General features: G+C 55.5%; 1 long non-coding RNA gene across 5 annotated transcripts; it reads right to left on the bottom strand.

Annotated features, from left to right (window-relative positions):
- Nucleotides 1-328: 328 nt before the first annotated feature.
- Nucleotides 329-21,057, bottom strand: LOC103352273 (uncharacterized). 5 transcript variants are annotated; one of them, XR_519763.5, is made up of 4 exons: nucleotides 20,101-21,055; nucleotides 14,525-14,948; nucleotides 14,268-14,426; nucleotides 7,519-8,438 (listed from the first exon to the last, which is right to left on the bottom strand). It is a non-coding gene; the product is annotated as an uncharacterized LOC103352273 (long non-coding RNA). The 5 variants fall into 5 exon arrangements; XR_016234353.1 differs by lacking the exons at nucleotides 7,519-8,438; nucleotides 14,268-14,426 and adding an exon at nucleotides 329-1,456; XR_011389068.2 differs by having other exon boundaries at nucleotides 7,518-8,438; nucleotides 14,268-14,948; nucleotides 20,101-21,057.
- Between the last annotated feature and the right edge of the window lie 1,820 nt (nucleotides 21,058-22,877).

Here is a 22,877-nt window from a genome sequence, read left to right on the forward strand (position 1 = left end):
TAACTGTAATCTTTATGCTCTGTATAACCTTGTTGACCCTAACTTTGGTTATTGCAACAGACTAAAAGTGCACAAAGTTCGCATGTTACGACCCTATTGCCCAATGTGTAACATCAGAAGCCGAGGTCCTGAGCGTGGAGCCCTCATGAATGGGGCGGGGCCCCTTATGGAAGAGACTCCAGAGAGACTCTCCACCTGCGCTCTTTCTGCCATGTTTAGGCAGTGAAACAGCATCCACCTACCGCTGGGCAGAGGGCCCTCACCAGAACCCCACCAAGCTGGCACCCTGATCTCTCACTTCCAGCTATTGTCCTAATTATAGTTTTTTTTTTTTTTGACAGGCAGAGTGGACAGTGAGAGAGAGACAGAGAGAAAGGTCTTCCTTCCGTTGGTTCACCCCCCCAAATGGCCGCTATGGCCGGCGCTGCACTGATCCGAAGCCAGGAGCCAGGTGCTTTCTCCTGGTCTCCATGCGGGTGCAGGACCCAAGCACTTGGGCCATCCTCCACTGCACTCCCGGGCCACAGCAGAGAGCTGGCCTGGAAGAGGGGCAACTGGGACAGAATCCCACTCCCTAACCAGGACTAGAACCCGGGGTACCGGCGCCGCAGGCGTGGGATTAGCCTAATGAGCCATGGCGCCGGCCCATAATCATGTTTCTTAAAACAAGGTATAGGGCCTGGCACAGTGGCTTAGCAGGTACAGCCACCACCTGTGACTCCAGCATCCCATATGGGTGCCTGTTCGAGTCCTGGCTACTCCACTTCCAATCCAGCTCCCTGCTAATGACTCGAAAATTAGTAGAAGATGACCCAAGTGCTTGGGCCCCCGCACCCATGTGGCAAACCCAGAAGAAGCTCCTGGCTCCTGGCTTTGGACCGGGCCAATTCTGGCCCTTGCAGCCAACTGGGGAGTGAACCAGCAGATGGAAGACCTTTCTCTCTCTCTGTCTCTCCTCTCTCTCTGTCTCTCCTCTCTCTGTCTGTCTCTGTCTCTCTCTCTCTTTTATTCTGCCTTTCAAATAAAATAAACAAATCTTTAAATAAAAGAAAACAAGCTGTACCATTTTGACCGTCACACGTGTACTGACGCCCCAGCCCCCGTGGAAACCGCAGGTCAGTCTTTCCGGTGTCTCCGTTGTCTGCACGGGACAGAGGAGAAAGAGAAGTAGCAAAATGAGAGCCACAGTGCTTCTACTGCTTTTCTTTCCTGGAATTTCAAGCACATGCAGGGTCCTTGCAGGCTCGAGGGAGGCCCGCAACGGCCTTGGGGGGCTGCTTCATCCTCACTCAGAGCAGAGCTTGGCGTCTGGCGTAACTCGGGCAAGCTGGCCTCTTCCCTCTCGGGCTGTGTGTGCCCTCCCAGAGAAGCACACCCAGAAAAGCTCACACGTCTTCGTCACCGGTCTGTCGCTTCAGTAATAGCAAGGCGAAGTGCTCATTTAATGGAGCAAAACCTGTTAGCAGAAACACATTTGCACACATCAGGCTGTGTAGCATCCAACGCCGGGCTGTGTTATCGTCGACAGAGCCAGGGTCATTTGTTCTTATTTCCTCACCTTCCTTGTTCACTAGCGTGGGAAAACTTTTAGTGGCTGAAGCTCATTTTATTCTATGGACTTTTCTGTGTTCTCCCATGGAATAAACACAGTACCTTAAGTGCAGCCCCCAGTGTGTGTGAATCCAATTCCCCTGTCCTCGGAGAGGACGGGGGCTTCTACAAGAAAGTCAGGGCAGTTTCTGCAGAGGCAGAATCAAGGTGCTGTACAAAGTCTGCACCTTTTTAGAATTACATATTTTTATTTTTATTTTTGCTTTATTTGTTTCCCGAAGAAACCTCTTATTTAAGGAGTACACATTTCCTAATTTAGGAATACAGAGATTCTTTTCCCACCATGCTCGCCCTCTCACCCCTCCACCTCCTCCCTCTCCCATTCCCAGTCCCATTCTTCATTAAGATTCATTTACAATTAACTTTATACACAGAAGACCAACTCTATACCAAGTAAAGGTTTCAACACAGGAAATCTCGAATAGTTAAAGCAATCCTATACAACAAAAATGAAGCCGGAGGCATCACAATACCAGATTTCAAGACCTACTACAAGGCACTTACAGTCAAAACAGCCTGGTACTGGTACAAAAACAGATGGATAGACCAATGGAACACCAGACATCAATCCAAGCATCTACAACCAACTTTAAGAAGCTGTGGCCGGTGCTGTGGCACTGCGGGTTAACGCCCTGGCCTGAAGAGCTGGCATCCCATATGGGCGCTGGTTTGATACCCAGTGCTCCACTTCTGATCCAGCTCTCTGCTATGGCCTGGGAAAGCAGTGGAAGATGGTCCAAGTTCTTGGATCCCTGCACCCCCATGGGAGACCCGGAAGAAACTCCTGGCTCCTGGCTTTGGATCGGTACAGCTCCGGCTGTTGCGGCTGTTTGGGAAGTGAACCAATGGAAGGAAGACCTTTCTCTCTGTCTCTCCCTCTCATTGTCTGTAGCTCTACCTCTCAAATGAATAAATAAAATCTTTAAGAAAAAAAAAAGAAACTGATGAAAAAGCCATATTACAAAGAACCACGCAGGGGCCAGCATGGTGGCACAGCAGGTTAAGCCATTGCTGTCGCTCCCCCTCTTCGCGGAGGAACGACACAGGACCCTGCGCTGTTCTTTTGTCTGCTCGGCCCTCCCCGGGTTTGCTGCTGGTTCTTCCCGGGTTGGCTACCGACCCTTCCACCTCCGTGGAAGGGCGGTTCCCCCTGCCACATTCCCCACTTCCGCGGGGGAGCGGCACACCGCCGGCCGGCTCTCTCGGGGGCTGCACAGGTGTTCCTCAGGTGTTCCTGGTGCATGTTGTCTCTCTCTTCCTTTATAGTCCTCCTCCGCCAATCCCAACTCTACTACCCACACGCCGAGTACGCTGCTCTCCTCCAATCAGGAGCAAGATCAGCTCCTGCAGCTCAGTCAATCAAATTGGCGAGAGGCAGCTGTGTAGAAGTTGTTACTCCCTTCTCAGCACCATATTGTGGGAGAGCAGATGCATAGAATAAGTCTTAATTCCAGTAACTTAGTCCAGTCCGAGTTGCTCCCAGTTGCTCCCCACAGATCCCCCTTTCTTTTTATTTTTGGCATTGATACGCGCCTGTCTTTGGTGTCCCGCGGCACACACTCTGCTCTGCTTGCTAGAGTTGCCCACAGGTGCTTACAAGCCTACCAATCAGGCAAACTGAGTCCGGGTCCTCTCTTCGCCATGTTGTGAGGAGGTTTTTAGGCGCTGATGCGTGCCTGTGTTCGGTGCCCTGCAGCGCATGCTCTGCTCTGCTAGAACTGCCTGCAGGTGCTTACAAGCCCTACCAATCAGGCAGACCAAATCCGAGCCTTCTCATTGCCATATTGTGGGGAGACTTATTGATGTTGATTCGTGCCTTTCTTCGGTGACCTGCAGCTCATACTCTGGTGGAGCTGCCTGCTGGTGCTTATCGCCTTACTAATTAGGCAGACCGAATCCGAGCTCTCTCATTGCCGTGTTGTGGGGAGGCCTTGTTTCTCTCTATTTCTCTATCTCCGGGCATTCCTATCTCTCCTATTTTACTTCTATCTGCCAGCATTCCTATTTCTCTCATTTTACTTCTAAACTTCTGTTTCTCTTATCCCCGCGGCTTCCAGGCGCCCGCCCCGAGGCTGCTTCTCGGCACCTCGCCCCGCGGCGGCTTCCCAGTTCTGCGCCGTTTCAGCCCGTGCTTCTCTTATCTGCGCGGCTTCCCAGCTTCGCGCGCACTCCGCGGTCTCTGCACCCTTCGCGCCCGCACCACGGCCTTCGTGCCAGCCCCGCGTTCCCTATCTACTCGCGCCCGTGCGCTCTCCCCGCTTGTACCCCACACACTCTCTCTGCGTGTGGCGGCTTCCGCGAATCACACAGCCTAGCTCACGTTTCCGCTTCTTGGTTTTCAGTCTAAGTTCCCGGGGCTAACCTGACGAAATGCAACCTAGCTTGCGTCTCCGCTCCCGGTTTGGCTTCCCATCTTTTGCTCCCCGGGCTAATCTGACGGATTCCAATCTGGCTTACGTCTCCGCCTCTGGTTTTAGATTTTCGCCTTTTGCTCCTCGGGCTGACTTGATGAAACCTAGCTTACGTCTCCATCTCAGCCTGCCCCCGTGGCTTCATCCTCCTAACGTTTTTCTCTACCCGGTATGTTTCCTAACTTTTCTTCCAACAATATTCCCCTCTCATTTCTCCTAGCTTCTCCCCACAGTGCGTATCCGAGTCTAAGTTTCCTCCAGCTTTCACTTTTGCTTTCAATCCTAACTTCTTCTGGCACTTTTTCCGTCCGGCTTTTCCCTAGGCTCTTCCCTAGTCTCTCTCTCCGGTATTTTCCCACTTCTTCCCGTTTCTTCCCTCCTAGGTTTCCTATCCGAGTCACGGCACCATTATGTCGCTCCCCCTCTTCGCGGAGGAACGACACAGGACCCTGCGCTGTTCTTTTGTCTGCTCAGCCCTCCCCGGGTTTGCTGCTGGTTCTTCCCGGGTTGGCTGCCGTCCTTCCACCTCCGTGGAAGGGCGGTTCCCCCTGCCACTTTCCCCACTTCCGCGGGGGAGCGGCACACCGCCGGCCGGCTCTCTCGGGGGCTGCACAGGTGTTCCTTCAGATAGATGTTCCTGGTGCATGGTGTCTCTCTCCTCCTTTATAGTCCTCTTCCACCAATCCCAACTCTACTACCCACACGCCGAGTACGCTGCTCTCCTCCAATCAGGAGCAAGATCAGCTCCTGCAGCTCAGTCAATCAAATTGGCGAGAGGCAGCTGTGCAGAAGCTGTTTACTCCCTTCTCAGTGCCATATTGTGGGAGAGCAGATGCATAGAGTAAGTCTTAATTCCAGTAACTTAGTCTAGTCCGAGTTGCTCCCCACAATTGCTTGCAACACCAGCATCTCCTACTGGAATGCGGTTTCCAGTCCTGGCTGATCCTCTGATCCTGCTCCCTGCTAATGTGCCTGGGAAGACAGTGGATGATGGCCCAAGTACGTGGGAGCCTGCACCCGTGTGGGAGACCAGAATGGAGTTTGTGGCTCATGGCTTCATCCTGGCCCAGATCTGGCTGTTGGGACCATTTTGGGGAGTGAGCCAGCAGATGGAAGAGTACTCTCTCTCCCTTTCTCTCTCTCTCTCTCTCTCTCTCTCTCTCTCTTTCTCTCTCCCTCTGCGTCTTTTCTCTTTCTGTCTCTCCCTCTTTCTCTATCACTCTACCTTTCAACTAAGTAGACCTTAAAAAATTATGCATGTATTTCAAACTGTTTTGTACCAAAATAAACTTATCTTTTAATTCCATTTTCCATGAGCTTTTTGAAGTACCCTCACATAGATTCTGTCTGGTGCTACCTCGGTAAACAAATGAAAAGCTTTTTGTAAAAAATGTCTGTCCACGAGGGATGGTGCTGTGGCACAAGGGGTTAGGCGGCCACTTCGAGAGTGACCACCTGAGTCCCAGCGGCTCTGCTCTCCATTCAGCCCTGGCTAACATTCCTGGGAAGACCGTGGGTAATGGCCCAAGGACTTCGGAGAGCAGAGTGGAGCTCCCGGCTCCCGACTCCGGCCTGGCCCAGCCCTGGGGAGTCCCCTTGGTGCAGAACCCAGCTGTAACGGGACTTCCCCTCCGCTCTGTGGCCTCCTCACCAGGAGGGACCTCCATGGGCCTCGTCCACCCAGTTTTCAACACCGGGAGCCGTGGTTCGGAGGTGGCCGGTCTCCCAAGGGCTCTTGTAGGGGAAATTTGGTCCCCCCGTGGGGACATGAGAAGTGATGGGAGCTGCAGGGGGTGGGGCCTAGTGGGAGGCCTCAGGCCATCAGGGCCTTGCTCTAGCAAGGGTGAAGGGGCTCCTGCAGGGCCCTGAACTAGTGCTTGTGAGAGCGACTTCCCAAGGCCAGAGCCTGACCCCTGACCCACTCTCCTGGCCTCCCGTCTGGCAGGGTGACCCCCGTTCTCACGTGCATTACGTCTAGCGGGGTGACCCCCATTCTCACATGCATCATATCTAGTGGGGTGACCCCCGTTCTCACATGCATCACATCTGGTGGGGTGACCCCCGTTCTCACGTGCATCACGTCTGGTGGGGTGACCCCCGTTCTCACGTGCATCACGTCTAGCGGGGTGACCCCCGTTCTCACGTGCATCACGTCTAGTGGGGTGACCCCCGTTCTCACGGCGTCATGTCTGGCGGGGTGACCCCTGTTCTCACGTGCATCACGTCTAGTGGGGTGACCCCCGTTCTCACGGCGTCATGTCTGGCGGGGTGACCCCCGTTCTCACGTGCATCACATCTGGCGGGGTGACCCCCGTTCTCACATGCATCACATCTGGTGGGGTGACCCCCGTTCTCACGTGCATCACGTCTGGTGGGGTGACCCCCGTTCTCACATGCATCACGTCTGGTGGGGTGACCCCCGTTCTCACGTACATCACGTCTGGTGGGGTGACCCCCGTTCTCACGTGCATCACGTCTAGCGGGGTGACCCCCGTTCTCACGAGAAATCCAGTCGGGCAGCCGCTCTGCCCCGCTTTGTCCCGCTTTGTCCCGGAAGCTCCACTCTCCTGGGGCTGCTGCCCTACTGGCCCTACAGCCTGCACCGTGCCCGGGTGTCCCGGCTCAGCACGGGGAGGGCGGGCGCACTGCACAGCCAGAGCTCTGTTAGCCGTCCCCCAATATCCTGGCCAAGGAGCTACATGCTAGGAGACCCAGCCCCCAAACGCCCATCTGTCCCTCTAATGGGGTGACCCCTGTGGTCTCAGACCTGGGGGACTGTCCTAAGGGAGGTGTGGGGAGTGCCAAGGCTGGGAGAGGTTGTCGCGTGTCCTCCTGCTGAGCTGGGATGGGTGGAGATGGAGAGGAGACCGTGACAGCCCTGGGGGTGGGCAGCAGGCGGCCACCTCTCCTCTCCCTGGTCTAAGCACAGGAGATGTTTCCAGCGACACAGAAACTGCGTGTCAACATCTGACTGGGTAACACGCACGCTGCTGAGTTTATTTCCAGTTTTGTAACATAAATATGATAATATACACTTCGAAGCATTGTTGAAAGAGTGTAATTTCTTTTTTTTTTTTTTTTTTTGCCTATTTTAGTCTCTTTTTTCCTTTGTTCAGCCATAACCTTGGCCTACCGAGAGCCCTTGAGCCTCCCCGCCCCAGGCCCCTGTCTGCACAGCCAGCTCCGCACATTGCCGCCGCCTCTCGACTCTCGTCTCCACGGTCAGAAGAGAGGAGTCTGTGGAGTGGAGGGGGTGTTTTCTCAGGTCTCTGTTGATCTGCCTCGGCTGCCGCCGCACTGTCTTCACACTTCCACGAGCGAGTAGGAGGCCCGAGACCTTCTTCCCCAGCTGATCGGCTTGGGGCTCGTGGGACCAGAATGCCCTTCTGTGCCCCCCTGCACACGTCCCTCGGCCTCTGTGCGCCCCCAGGCCCCCTCGGCAGCCACATCAGGGTCTTCCTGACACCTTTCCTTCCAACTAGGTTGGCTGCTTCGCCACCAGTGTAATGCCATCTCGTTCACTACAGTGTAATTATTTAAGTTCACAGACTGTTATAACAAAAATCCCACAAGCGTGCCTTTTTAAAAAAAAATATTTATTTATTTGAAAATCAGAGTTACACAGAGAGAGAAGGACAGAGACAGAGAGAGGTCTTCCATCTGATGGTTCACTCCCCCAATGGCCTCAATGGTCGGAGCTGCCTGGATCCGAAGCCAGGAGCCAGGAACTTCTTCTGGGTCTCCCACGCCGGTGCAGGGGCCCAAGGACTTGGGCCATCTTCCACTGCTTTCCCAGGCCATAGCAGAGAGCTGGATCAGAAGTGGAGCAGCCGGGTCTTGAACCGGCGCCCATATGGGACGCTGGCATTGATGGTGGTGGCTTTGCCTGCTACACCACAACTCCGGCTCTGAGTGTGCTTTATTTTAAAGAAGCTCAAACTATAGCAGCTGAAATTTTAATAACACCTCATGGGGCAATTGCTTACATCATCAAGGATTCTTTACCATAGCTTTACGTCCATCAGAGAGAGTAAGGGAGGGGGAGACCCCATTTAGTCCAGTCGCTCTTGAACTGCGCATCAGTGAGAGTTCCCCAGGGAGGCAGCACGAGGACCACACGACTGCATTCGCAACCCTGGCTTCAGGTGCGGCACCGGGAACCAGACCTCGGAGCCCGTGGGCTCCCCTCTGGCTGTTCTCTGCCCAGGCTCTGTGTGTACGGTGCGCTTCGGAGCAGGCAAGCCGCGGCTACAATGTTTTCAGAAGCTGTGGACTGTGGCCAGCACCCTGAGTCTCACAGAGGGAGGCACTGCAGAGGGGAGCGACACCAAGCTTAGCACAGGGGTCAGGAGCAGATCCGCACGTCCTCTCCCTGTCCAGGGCCTGCTCATGCTCAGGGCCGACTTCCCGCGAAGGCTGGCGAGGAAGAGGAAAAAAAGGTGAAATTGCATATTTTTTAAAAAATTTAAAAGCGTGTGTTTGAAAGGCGGGGTGGGGCTCCCAACTGCTGGCTCCCTCCTCAAACACCCACATCAGTCAGGGCTGGGCCAGGTTGAAGCCAGGAGCCAGGAACTGCACCCAGGTTGCCCACATGGGTGCAGGGACCCACGCACTGGAGCCATCGTGGACAGGCAGCCGGAATGCAGAGCGGAGCAAGGGCCTGGACGCAGGCTGTCGACGTCGGAGCGACATCAAAGGCGGCCGGGGCCGGGGTGCCCCATCAGCAACGATCTGGGGAATTGGAACGAGGGCTGCAAGAGTGCGACACAGCCCCTCGGGCAACACGAAGGATGCAGCTGATATTGTAAATGACGGGGAAGGCCATCAAACCCAACCTGGAGTCGCGAGTGTCAGCCCCATGGAGAAATGAAGCTGGCAGGATACGCAGAACATTCTGTGCACACATTTCTGCGGACACATTTCTCATGCGCAAGGGACAGAAGGGAAACGTCCCAGGAGACCCTGCCAGGGCCACAGCCTCCCACGAGGGCCGCTGCGAGGACCCTGGCCTGACAAGCTCCGGGTGGCCTCGGCCGGGCACCACCTGTGGTTCCTCGTCGGGACCCAAGCTTGTGGTGCTCTTCACCCCTGCTTTTCAAGATTGCTCTCCAGGGCCGCGTCTTTGAACACATGTCTGGTTTATCACGCGTGTGCACGCCCGCTGCAGTGCCAGTCCCACCTAAAACTTGACCGTGCTCTGATTCCGACCTCTCGTGTCCCTCCCTGTCTCCAGTACAGAGGCCCTGCTGGCAGACCCATAAACATGAAATCAATGCTCCAACTCGTCCAAGAGGACACAGTAAAACTTATACCAAGCATGCGTATGGAGGAACTTCAAAGTCGATTTTTTTCTCCTAAGTACTTTAACCAGTTTCCCTTCCCATGCGTTTGTAGGTGGTTTGCTTAATAAGCGATTTTCACGTGAATAGTAAAAATGCAAACATCAAACCGTCTCCTGGACAAGCACTCGGAAAGTTAGCTGTGGAGTTTTTACTGGGCACGCAGCATCATGGGAAGCAGCCATTTATTTTAATTGTTTTTGTGGTGTTGAAACCGAACCTCTATAACGTACAAGCAGGACCCAGCCTCTTGTCTGTCCCCCTTAGCCCAAGGTGTCCTTGCCTGGCCTTTATCAAAAGGAATTCGCTGACTTAAGGGAGTGACCCAGGTGGCCTTACAGGGTTCTGATCACCGGACTCAGGGGTCATCTGCTTCTCCAATCCTGAGAGCCGTGATGGCCAGTGTCGTTCCAGGGCAGTTCGCGTAGAGAAGTCCAGCTCTGAGCAGTATGTGGTTTCCAGCTGCACTTCACCTTGGCTCAGCTGGAGCCCATTTGGCACCATAACTTCCCTACAGAACACAGCACCTGTGACCAGCCGGGACTGGACATGAGCTGAGCACGCCCCTCTCAGCCCTGGCTGCAATCCTGTACATCTCCTTGGGGAGCCCGGGGATCAAGCAAGAGCTGCCCTGCTGCTTTGTGATCGACACCTACTCCCTCCCTCCACCCCCAAGTCCGTGATTGGCTTTTTGTGTGTTGGGCGAGCGGACCCAGTCTGGGGTGTTCTACAGCAACACCTCCAACCAGTTTGGGGTGTTGTTCGGCAACAGGGTCCCTAGATAGATAGATAGATATCATATATATCTATATGAAGAACTTGGGTCACCTGGTGTTAACACAGCAGCCCGTTCTGGTTGCCCAGGTTCAGGGAGTCTACTGAACAAAGCAATGCATCAACCAGGCAACCATGTGACGGGCAGAGCTCTGGGACATCTGGTCAACCCCACCTGCAGGGCTGGGCAACACTGGGATGGAAGTTGACCAAAAGGGAGAAACGAGGACTGGACGCCCACACGGCCTCAGTCCAGCCTCAGGGCGCCCCGTCCCAACAGCGCCGCTGCTCCCAGGCACCACAGAGGCAGGATTCTGCGGCCTGAAACAAAGGTGGCCGCTGACTCCATGTCGTAAATCAAGCGGCAAATCTCAAGATGCAGGCAGATTCTGCACGCTCACGGCTTTTCAGGAATCTCTCTCAGGGCAGTCAGTGCACGGGGAAATGAAAATCAAAAGAGAAGGGGTTTCCATTACTGTCAAAGCTGCTCTTTGAATGCCTCTGATGGGAGCCACTTGCCTGTCCCGTCTCCTGCATCCCTGCGATGTTTGCAAAGCATTCCTAGGCGATGCGGCTAAGACAATTACTCTGAGGGTAAGGAAGGCACCGGCACCGACTGGCTCTGTGAAATTTTCCGTCACAAAGCCTGTCTTTCAAGTGAGACGCGGCAGGGAGTCCAGCTCCCGGGAGCCTTTTTTTCCACCTACGGTGACATTTAAGACGGTGGTAATTGGAACTTGACAGGGGCCTGCAGGTGCGGGAGGCTCCCCTGCTCCCCCCGCGTCACTCCCCTGCTCCCCCCGCGTCAGTCCCTGGCATCTCTGGGTGCTGCTGCATGCTGTGGATAACCCAAGACAAGGACTCAGGGGTGCGCCCTGGCCATCCAGCACAGGGGGCTCACGACAAAACCGCGGGTGCCCAGCACCCCAAGTCCACACCCCAGGCAGGACACCCACCCCCCTTGGTGCTGCGGAGCGCCGCAGGGAAGAGCCCATCCTGGCAGCCAGCGTCAAGGCCTGGGAGAGCTGTGTGTGCTTCAACATCAGATGCCCCACGTGACTTCCTCCCACCTGAAAAAGCAAACACTGGTGGTTGCATCATCTCTCCCTGGGACAGGATGACATCATAGGAAGCAAACCCAGGAGCCAGGGTTCCAAGTGGGAGGGGCCAGGGCACTGTCCCTCGGGTGCTGGGCAGTTTTCAGTCACGTCATCTCCTAGGGCGGGCTCCTCCTCACGGTCGTCTCACGTCCCATGAGAGCCCAGGTGCATTTCTGCGGGCTGTCCCTGCCCACAGCCCCGGTCCCTGGCCCTGCAGACTGTAAGGAGTCAGGACTCCTGCAGGGAGTCCGCCGCAGCCCACAGCCGGCCCTGCAGGTGCAGGGAGTCAGCCGCAGCCCACAGGCAGCCCTGCAGGTGTAGGGAGTCCGCCGCAGCCCACAGGCAGCCCTGCAGGTGTAGGGAGTCCGCCGCAGCCCACAGCCGGCCCTGCAGGTGCAGGGAGTCCGCCACAGCCCACAGCCGGCCCTGCAGGTGCAGGGAGTCAGCTGCAGCCCACAGCCGGCCCTGCAGGTGTGGGGAGTCCTCCGCAGCCCACAGCCAGCCCTGCAGGTGCGGGGAGTCCACCGCAGCCCACAGCCAGCCCTGCAGGTGCAGGGAGTCCACCGCAGCCCACAGCTGGCCCTGCAGGTGTAGGGAGTCCGCCGCAGCCCACAGCCGGCCCTGCAGGTGCGGGGGGTCCGCCGCAGCCCACAGCCAGCCCTGCAGGTGCTGAGCCTGCTCTGCCCTCCTGGAGATGGAGGTCACCCGCGATCACGTGACGCAGACGTCCAAAGTCACTCCCCAGCCCCGGCTCAGGCCCCCTCGGGAAGGCAAACATGGTTCCAAATCCCATTCGATACCGCGGCTGACGTGCCTCAGCCAAGACTCCCAGGAAGACAGGAGGGTTTCTAGATGCCTCTATGCTGTGCAGCACTGCTGCTCCAGAAGCTCCCGTGCACGTGTGGAGCAGAACTGGAATCCCTGCAGAAGCAGCCTGCTCGCCTCTCAGCTCAGAGCCCAGACGCTCACCTGCCCCCTCCCAGTCCCTGCCCAAATATCGCCTCCCAGGAAGGCCTGTTCTAGCACCTTCTGGACTTGTTTATATTTTTCTTTTTTAAATGTTTATTTCATTTATATGAAAGTGAGTTACAGAGAGGCGGAGAGACGAGAGAAAGAGGGAGCTCTTCCAGCCACTGGCTCACTCCCCAGACTGCTGCCGCGAGCGGGGCTGGGCCAGGCTGAAGCCAGGAGCCAGGAGCTTCCCCCAGGTCTCCCATGTGGGTGCAGGGTCCAAGCACTTGGCCAATTTCTGCTGCTTTTCCCAGGCCTTAGCAGGGAGCTGGATTGGAAGTGGAGCAGCCGGGACACGAACTGGTGCCCACGTGGGATGCTGGTGCTGCAGGTGGCGGTTACCCTCTTCTTTATCCTCTGTTTTTATTCCTATTTTTATCTTTTTATTTTGAAATATTTCAAATAACACAGAAAAGTAGAGTGAGCACACATAGATGTCACAGTTTTTAACATTTCGCCATATTAGCTTTCTATGTCAATCTACACGTACACACAATATTATTTCTTGAAAGCAGAGGATCACATACTGTGGAACTCATGACAGATCATAAAATGAGGGGAAGAACATATTATTTTGTAAAGCTTATAATTAGTAAGACAGCATTTATAAATGATCTATAGACCAAATAATATGGCATCTACACACTTGTTACTACATATATATTAACTTCCACAGTTCAGAGAAACACGGTATTTGCAGTTCTATGTCTGGCCTTTCTCACTTAGCACCTGGTTTATAAGTTCTTGTCAGGGCAGTGTTGTAGCACAGTGGAGCGATCCACCACCGGCCAGGCCAGCATCCCATGTGAGCACGGCTCGACTCAGCGGCTGCACCTCCGATCCAGCCCCTTGCTAATGCGCCGGGGAGAGCAGCAGAGGATGGCCTGGGTGCTCGGGCCCCTGCACCCGCGTGGGGGGCCCCGATGGAGCTCCAGGCTCCTGGTTTTGGCCTGGTCCAGCAGTGACTGTTGTGCCCATCTGGGGAGTGAACCAGTGGGTGGAAGACCCCTCTGTCCTTCTCTCTCTCTCTCTCTCTCCCTCCCTCCCTCCCTTTCTCTCTCTCTGTAACTCCACCTTTCAAATAAACCACGCTTGAAAGTGCCGGCCGGCGCCGCGGCTCACTAGGCTAATCCTCCGCCTTGCGGCGCCGGCACACCGGGTTCTAGTCCCGGTCGGGGCGCCGGATTCTGTCCCGGCTGCCCCTCTTCCAGGCCAGCCCTCTGCTGTGGCCAGGGAGTGCAGTGGAGGATGGCCCAGGTGCTTGGGCCCTGCACCCCATGGGAGACCAGGAGAAGCACCTGGCTCCTGGCTCCTGCCATCGGATCAGCGCGGTACGCCGGCCGCAGCGCGCTGGCCGCGGCGGCCATTGGAGGGTGAACCAACGGCAAAGGAAGACCTTTCTCTCTGTCTCTCTCTCTCACTGTCCACTCTGCCTGTCAAAAATAAATAAAAAAAAAAAAAAAAAGAAAGTGCTTGTGCACACAGAAACACACACACATGCACACTTACCCACACACCCAAATGTGAGGATACTTCAAAAAGTTCATGGAATAGAATTAAAAGATAACTTTATTTTGGTGCAAAAAAATTGAAATCCATGCATAATTTTGTCATACTAGGCATTTTTCATGAACATTTTGAACACAGCCTTCTGCAAGTCTCCTAACCTCCCTATTCTCCTCTTTCTCTGGTGTTTATTGTCTTCAAATTGTGCTTATAGGACCTGGCGCTGTGGCGCAGTGGGCAAAGCCACTGCCTGCGATGCCGGCATCCCATATGGGCGCCGGTTCAATTCCTTGCTGTTCCGCTTCTGAGCCAGCTCCCTGCTAACGCACCTGGGAAAGCAGCAGAGGACGGCCCAGGAAGACCCAGATTGAATGCCAGGCTCCTGGCTTTGGCCTGGCCCTGCCCTGGCTGTTGTAGCCATTTGGGGAGCGAACCAGCAAATGGCAACTTTCTCTATCTCTCGTTCTGCCTTTCCAATAAGGGAACACAATCCTTTTGAAGGTGCACTTACTCACCGCCTGCTGCTTTTTGTCGAGGTCCCTACTGCACCGTGAAGTTGACAGGCATCAGCGCTCTACTCACAGGTGCACCGGGGACCTGCACCCGCACCTGCCCCAGAGCAGGCGCTCCGTGCCTGTGTGTGCCGTGAACTTCAGACGGAGAAGACATTGGACCTAGAATGTGACAGTGTTTAACTAGCTCAGACTCCTTCCTGCCCGCGTGTATAAAAATAAAACAGGCAAACGTTTACACAGGCTTACACCTGGCTTACCTGCTGTCACGAACAATGGGCTGACCCAGGAGCGTTATCAGCTGGGATAGGAGACAGGGAGCAGAGGAGGGGAGGGCGGCTTAGCCAGCCCGGAAACCAAGCCCAGGGCCCCTGTCTGTGTCCATTAGGATCCCAAGATCCCTTCTCCGGCTGTGCTGGGTTGGAGCTGCCCAGAGCAAAGCTGTCACATGTCTGTTGCACACGAGGTGGCCTCAGAGGACAAACCTAAGAGCACCATCATACGGCGAGGCGAGCCCAGGGCTTAGCAACCGAGGCCTGGCTTCCTTGTCCTGCTGAGCCAGCTGTGCGTCTTGAAGGAAGTCACGCAGCCCCTCTGGTTTTCTCACCTCTAAAAGCAGGGGTTGGAGCACATCCAAGAGCTGGGCTTCTCTCTACAGCGCTGCCGTGACCTCAGTTACCCCAGCTGTAAAATGGGAACAAGTCGCCTCGTCAGAGAGTAGGCAGTAAACACACAGCTCCCCTCCCCCTCCTCTCTCCTTTGCTCCCGCCCTATGGGGGTGCTGCCTCTCAGGGTGCTGCTTCTGCCCATAACCTGTAGACAGCTCCTGATGGACAGTGTGTGGGGCACGGAGCAGCTGGGAGGAAACCCCGGCGTGCAAGGCCTCCAGCTCTGCACGCATTGCCAGGCTGTGCCAGGGGCTGGGCGCGTCTCATCGGAGCCCCAGCACAGCCTGGTGCGGCGGAAGCTTGTGTCCTGCTCTGCGGCTCCAGACAGGTGAGCAAACTCATGTCGTGGAGACAGGATTCTGAGCAAGCTGTGTTTGCATCCAAAGTCCAAGTGCATTCTCCTCTCTCTCTCTCTCTCGCTCTTGCTCTGTCTCTCTCGCTCTCGCTCTCCCTGTCTGTCTGCCTGTCTCTCTCTGTCTCTCTCTCTCTCTTGCTTTCACTCTTGCTTTCTCTCGGGTCCAGCTGCGTGCTAGTGGTGGCTTTGATTTCAAGCTGACCAAATGAGCCTCCTCCAGGTAGCAGCCCGCTGCCCGCCACCGTGGCCAGGTCCTTGGCTGGCCGCTCTGGGGCCCAAGGCAGGCCACGGGTCTGTAGCCAAGAGTGTGGGATTTGAGCAAGAGAGGGGCTCAGGGGCGGGGGCAGAGACCTGGCAAGGTTCACTCACAGGAGCTGGCTCCCCACGGGGTCTTCCGGGAGCTCACCTTGCAGCATTGAACTCAGAGGGGCCAATCACAGGCAAGGAAACTGCACGAGGCCTGTCCGAGGGGGAGTTATGAACATGAGATACATGGAGTTAGGTGTTGCCGGAAGGAGGCAAGATGTACTGATCTATTGAGGCAAGATGTATCGGTCTATTGATTTGAAAGCCAGAGTGACACAGAGACAGAGGGAGACAGAGATCTTCCACGTGCTGGTTCACTTCCCAGATGGCCGCAGTGGCTGGGGTTGGGTTAAGCCAAAGCCAGGAGCCGGGAATTCCCGCTGGATCTCCCACATGGGTGCATCTAGGGCCATCCTCTGCTGCTTTCCCGGGCACATCAGCTTGGAGCTGGATCAGAAGTGGAGCAGTGGGGACTCGAACCGGCGCTCTCACACAGCAACCAGCACTGCAAGCGGCATCTAACCTGCTGAGCCACAACGCAGGCCCAAGGCCGTTGCTGTGGCAACTGTAGCTCCGCAAACATCCCCTGTACCCATCACGGTAATTAGAAAGCCTTCCTCCGAGCACTCCCACCGGAGGCTGATTATCTGGTAGTTCCCCAGGCGAACACACCTGTTGTGTCTGCTGACAGGTCTTTACGCTCCAACTACAGGTCACAGAGGGTACGGCCAGCCCTCTCCCCTCCAGACAGGGCCTGTCCGCTTGTGTCACAAACACCCACAAAGATCCCAGCAGCACCACTGTGGGACTTGCCAGAGACGCAGCTCCTCCCCCTGAAGAGTCGAGAACTCTCTCTGCCCTCCAGGGGCTTCTGGTGCGTGCTGTGTGAGGACCCGTGGCATATAATGCCACACCCTGCGACAAGGAGAGCCCGGGCAATCCCTTATGCCCCAAAAGGTGCTGACTCCCCCGCAGGCTGGGGGGAAGGCCCTGACCAGCGGACGGCAGGGTGCAGTGCGTGTGGGTAGCATGGGAGACGAGAAGCTTCTGTTCCCAGCAGGAACAAGATGCTGCCTCCAGTGGAATTGGCACACACGAGACAGCCAGAGCCCAGCCAGGCAAGCCGAAGTCCGGGAGAGGAGGTCCGACCGCGGGGAGCTCACGGCCAAAGCCGGATGCAGCAGGTGAGAGGCGGGTCAGGGCGAGGGCTGTGGGCCACGAGAGCGGCGTGGGGACCACAAGAGCGGCGTGGGGACTACTCCAGGAACTCCAGCAGAGCTGCACGCACACCTGGGCCAGCGCAGGCACTGGGGATCTGCCAGCGTGGTTGGGCCCCTGCCCGGGCCAGCAAGACCCTCGCCGAAGCATTGCAAGATGGAAGGGGTGGCCGTGTCTTCCGCTTGGTGACGTGCATTGGCAGAAGGCCCCGCGTGGCTGCTGGCTGGGAGAGGGCAGTGCTGCCCGGGGAGCGGGAGTGCGGGTGGGGGGCGCTTGGGAGCACCACGCCAGCGCCCCCGCTCAGAATCGCTCACACCGGAAAGGTCAGCCGCTGGGAGAGGAATGTTGAGGCTGGAAAATGGGCCGCGCTTACAAGCTGTGTGCAGAGGAACAGCGCCCTCCACAGTGGCTGAGCTTAGCCAGACGACAGACCTATCTGATTCTTCTGCACTCGGGGGAGGCCAACCTGCGCCCAGCCCACAGCACGGGCCCAGGCACGGGTGGCCATCAGCGCCCTCCCAGGAGCAGAACGATGGCCCACTGCCCGTCCTCGTGCCGGGCGGAGAACAGTGCTGGGAGCGCCTTTGAGCCGGTCTCCTGGTGCCCACTCCTTCCTCCTTTCTCTCTGGCAGAACACGTGACACTGTAACCCATGGCGGGGGGGTGGGAACGGAGATCGGGGTGCGGCAGGGGTGACCACAGGTCATGCTTCCCTCTCTCGTTCTGTGAGAAAACCGGAGTCTCGTGAGAAGAAACCAACGATGCCTCGTGTCAGTGCTTCCTGCCATTGAGCACCCTGGGGCGGGGCTGCTGACGCAAGACGCCGGTTCCCTGCAGCCCCCAGAGGAGACCTGGATGCAGTTACGGTTCCCGGTGTCTGCCTGGCCCAGCCCCAGCTGTTCCGGGCATGTAGGCAGTGAGCCAGCAGGTGGAAGGTCTCTTTTTCTCTGCATGTGCCCATCTGTCTTTCTGTTTATTTGCATTTCAAATAAATAAAAATAAATTGAAGGCCCGGTGCTGCGGTGTAGTAGGCTAAGTCTCCGTCTGTGGCACCAGCATCCTATATGGGCACTGGTTCAAGTCCCGGCTGCTCCCCTTCCGATCCAGCTCTCTGCTGTGGCTGTAGAAGATGGCTCAGGTGCTTGGGCCCCTGCACCTGCGTGGGAGACCTGGAAGAAGCTCCTGGCTCCAGCCGTTGTGCCCGAGAGGGGGGTGAACAAATGGAAGGAAGAACTTTCTCTCTTTCTCTCCCTCTCTCTGCCTGTAACTCTACCTCTCAAATAAATACATAAAATCTTAAATAAATAAATTGATATGGCCAGCGCCGCGGCTCACTAGGCTAATCCTCCGCCTGCAGCGCCAGCACCCCGGGTTCTAGTCCCAGTTGGGGCATCGGATTCTGTTGGTTGCTCCTCTTCCAGGCCAGCTCTCTGCTGTGGCCCAGGAGTGCAGTGGAGGATGGCCCAAGTGCTTGGGCCCTGCACCCGCATGGGAGACCAACCAGGAGAAAGCACCTGGCTCCTGCCTTCGGATCGGCGCAGCGCGCCGGCCATAGCAGCCATTTGGGGGGTGAACCAATGGAAGGAAGACCTTTCTCTCCATCTCTCTCTCTCTCACTGTCTAACTCTGCCTGTCAAAAAAAATAAATTGATACTTTTTGAAATTATTTTTAAAAGACTGGGATCTTTCACCTGCTTAGAGGCCCTCTGGCCCCACCCTGCCTCTCTGCATCTCACATCCACCCCATCCTCCCCTTGCTGTCTGATCACAGGCATAGATACATAACTCCCAGTCATCTCTCATACAAACTTTACCAAACTCTAGAATCCAGTACCACCGTGTCAGGTGCATGATGGGACTAGGATGTGAGCCACAGCAGTGGTTCTGTAACGACCTTGGAATTCACTAAAGGTCAACACCGCAGTGCAGGCGGCAGCCATGTTGGCTCTTTTGGGCCAGCCCGGTTCCTGGCTGAGGTTTAGCGGGAGCTGTGGTTTTCACTTCACAGGGAGGGGGCAGGGGGCGGGACAGTAAAGGCGGCTTTGGCCCAGGCAGGGCTGCAAGGAGAGACCGTCGAGTTCATCTGCTCCAGGCCTCCGTGAACAGGGCTGCTGGGAGGAGTCACAAGTTCACGTGTACAAGGTTCTCAAAACCGCGCCTGGCCCACAGGAAAATGCCTACAAATACCAGCCTTGGTCGCTGGTCCCCCGAGCCCGGTCCCCATTCCTCTTGCTTCGCACAGAGTTGGCCTCCACTTCCTGAGCCACAGGAAGATTAGTTTTTCAGCCCCTTTAGTGCCCTATAGAAGGAAAACATCAACAATCCCCGAGAGCCTTCTTCCCACACAGGAGGGAGCACAGCGTTGGTGCCATTTATCACCGTGTTGCTCCCCGACTGCCACCAAATTCTGCTCCTAGAACTTCTCGTGTGAGTGTAGGGTTAGCTGCTGAAGTCATGAAAGAGAAAGATAAATGCAAGATTCTCCTCCCACCTTCACACACACACTCACACACATACATTGACACACACGCACACACATACATACACACATACACACATACATAGACACACATGCACACACATGCACATGTGTGCACACACATGCACGTGCATACACACATACATGCACATGTGTGCATACACACTAACACGCACACACATACATAGACACACATACACACACATGCACACACGTGCACACACTCGCACACATACACACACACAAACTCACATACACACATACATGCACACATACACACACGCATGCGTGCACACATACACACATGTGTGCACACACATACACGTGTGCGCACACACATACACGCACACGTGTGCATACACACACGCACACACAGACACCATGCCTTCCCCAGAGCTCCTGCAATGCGCCCAGCCTCCTGGGTCCTCCAGCCACCTCACCCTCCCAGGCCTTAAACACACTCCTTTATGTCCCTGGGGGTCACCTCGTCGACCCAGTGAGGATGTTTGGATACAAATTCCACTGTGCGGGGCTGAAGCAACCCAGAAGACAACAGAGAAACTGGAGAAAGAACAAAGAAAAGTGTAAAGCGAAAATGAAATCCAAGCCTAATCCAAACAGGGCAGGATTCTTTCTAAGACTGGCTGTTTTCTTTCCCTGTGCTTACTCTCAGCATGTGAACGTGCACGCCTCAGCTTGGGTCAGGGCTTTTATACGGTAGAGAAATTCTCTCTCTCTCTCTCTCTCCCTCTCTCTCTCTCTCTCAACAAATTAAAGAGTGGGGGGGCAGATGCAAGCCAAATTACTTACCTTGACTAACAGAAGAATCAGGTGCAGGTTCTGCACACAGAAGCACCTCCCCGTTGACCCCTAGGTACCAGGCACAGCTCTCTGCCGATGTCACAGACTTCGAGGCTCTCGGAAGACCACGCTTCTCACCCACCTGCCAGTTCCTAGTGTCTAGTGCCAGACCTGGTTCCCAGCAGGCGCTAACTGACAGGGGAGTGGAAGGGCGGGTGGATGATGATTTAGTTCTAGGAGAGAAGCAGGCATAAACAATCCGTTGTGAATAACTCACTGTCAGCGGACACTCTGGCTTTCCTTCAGCCTCATGGAGCTCTTTCTAAATCATGTAGTGGTCCAAGTTCTCACACAACAGGAACTCATGTGAATATTAATGACCTGAGAAAGGGAGCTGAATTGCTAATTTGCATGGATGGCTGAGGCCAACAAAATCTCGAATGCAACTTGAATTGGCAGCGTGTCCAGCGGTGACCGGGAGCCAGGGAGCAGCGGCAGGAACGTTCCCGCACTCCGTGGTTTCCTGGGACCTTAGGGAACGGCGATCTCAGGGCACCCAGCAGTCCTGGTCCCCAGGACCCCAGCACATCCAGAGACTTAGGTTCAAGTTTCAGTTATCGGAAATGAGAGACGGCAAAGGCCTGACAATTCGAGATCCATTCTCCCCTTCGGAGAACGAAAGAAATCTTCACTTGGAGTTGAGGACAACGAGAACGTGGCTGAAAAATAGATTTCCCAGCAACCTTTGCAGCTATGGTAGGCAAAGAAAAACTCTTGGCTGGTTTCAGGCTCTGTTTTCCAGAGCTTTGTCACTTGCAACCCACCCATGACTCACGGGCCGTCCTCCTGAGGCTGTTTCCAAGGAGTGAGAATTCCAGTCACGTCCAGGAAGCCAGGCAGCAAGCCGAGTGGCTGGGAACTGATGGACGGGTTCTGACTTCACACGGAGCAGGCGGCACGGGGCTGTCCCTTCCAGGGTTCCCTGGGGAGGCAGTCCTGCCCCACCTCCAAGCATACTGGAATCTTCATGAACCGTTTTCTGAGGTCATTTAACACGCAGCCCCCCCCCCCCAAGTCTCCTCCACACTCTCGTCCCATTTGAAATCAACGCCAGCTTCACCAACTTGGAAACTCGTCTCGTTGGAGAGAGCGCTCCTTTCTGGATCACTTTGAACTACTGCGAAAGAAAAGAAAGAAAGAAAGAAAGAAAGAAAGAAAGAAAGAAAGAAAGAAAGAAAGAAAGAAAGAAAGAGAGAGAGAGAGAGAGAGAGAGAGAGAGAGAGAGAAAGAAAGAAAGAAAGAAAGAAAGAGAAAGAAAGAAAGAAAGAGAGAAAGAAAGAAAGAAAGAAAGAAAGAAAGAAAGAAAGAGAGAGAGAGAGAGATTCATTCCTTCTGAGGATGAATTTGGCCCCCACTGAGAGATCAGAAATGAAGCGACGTGGAGTCTAATCCTAGGTCCCCATCAGTGCTCTCTGGTGGGACACTGCTGGGGAGAGTCCCGGCCAACGCCTGCCCCTGCCTCTGTCCCCTGTGACCTCTGTCCCCTGTGCCACCCCAGTCCCTTGTGCCACCTCAGAAGGCAACACTGGGTGTTGGTCTCCAGCTGACCTGGCGTAGGGCCGCACCTGCATCAGAGTTAGTTCCCTTAGCTCTGAGCTCTGTCTCGTCTTCGATGACCTCTAAGCGGGACTCGGTCCAGCCACAGTGTTCCGGAAAATTGAAGACCAGGCAGATCCGGCCAGGACCCCAACACGGTGAGCAGCCACGGAGTGCAACAGCGCCCACGCGTGAGGCTCTCTGCCTATTCACAGGCGTGGGTGGTCTGAGGGACAGAGAGAGGGGTCTGCTCACTGGGCAGTCAGACGGAGGAGCTGCCACAGCAGAGGGAGGAGGTTGGAGAGCTCCAGGAGGTCAGCAGAAGAGTCGGGCAGAGCGGCTGACCACACTGGAGACTAACATGGGGGAGGAAGGGGCCGGGGGCCCAGCAGGTGTTGCAAAGCAGGGATGGCTGAAGGCTGACCTTGAATTTCAGGTGCCAGCTACAACGGGGCAAGCCCTTCTGAGCCTCAGTCTCTCTCACTAATCCCAGCTGTGAACTCGGGGCAGAACACAAAAAGCAACTGCACTACGTGAGGACCCGAAAGGCAAAGGAGAGCAGGCCATTTGGACAAACTGAATCTTGATAAACGATTGATACGCCAAGAGTTTGCTTGTTTTGTGTTGAAAATCTTTGTGTTTTAAATCTCACAGCTTTGACCCAAGGGTAAATCCAAGACTCAGATGTACACACGGGGTGCGGACAGCAAACTCCCATGTGTAACGCGCTCCCCCTGGCCAGACAACCAGGAAAAGGGGTCTCTGTGCGTCTGAGAGTGTGGGAGCCGTCTCCCGTTTTCCTCTTTCCTCTTTCTTCCCTTCTCGTCTTTTCTTTTCCGGCTCTGCCCCAAGGCTTAGCCACAAGGCAAGACTGCTTCTATCTCCACCGCATAGGCGCCTAAAACCCAAGGCGAAAGCTCTCTTTCTGGCCCCAGGAGCCATGGGAAGGGGATCTTGGTGGCTAGAGTGTGGTGGACATTCCAGTGGGGACAGAGCTGGAGCAGCAGCCCCGATTCTTTTTCTTTTGGAAAGCCAGAGTTAGTGATGGTGGCAGGGGGGCTGGGGGCGTCCTACATCCTCTGGTTCACTCCCCAGATGGCCACAATGGCCAGTGCCCAGCCACACTAAGCTAGGAGCCAGGAGCTTCATCCAGGTCTCCCAGGTGGGTGGTAGGGACCCAAATACCTGGG

The sequence above is a fragment of the Oryctolagus cuniculus genome, chromosome 5 (genome assembly GCF_051225735.1).
Source record: "Oryctolagus cuniculus isolate XC-2025 breed Fujian yellow rabbit chromosome 5, ASM5122573v1, whole genome shotgun sequence".
NCBI classification, from domain to species: Eukaryota; Metazoa; Chordata; class Mammalia; order Lagomorpha; family Leporidae; genus Oryctolagus; species Oryctolagus cuniculus.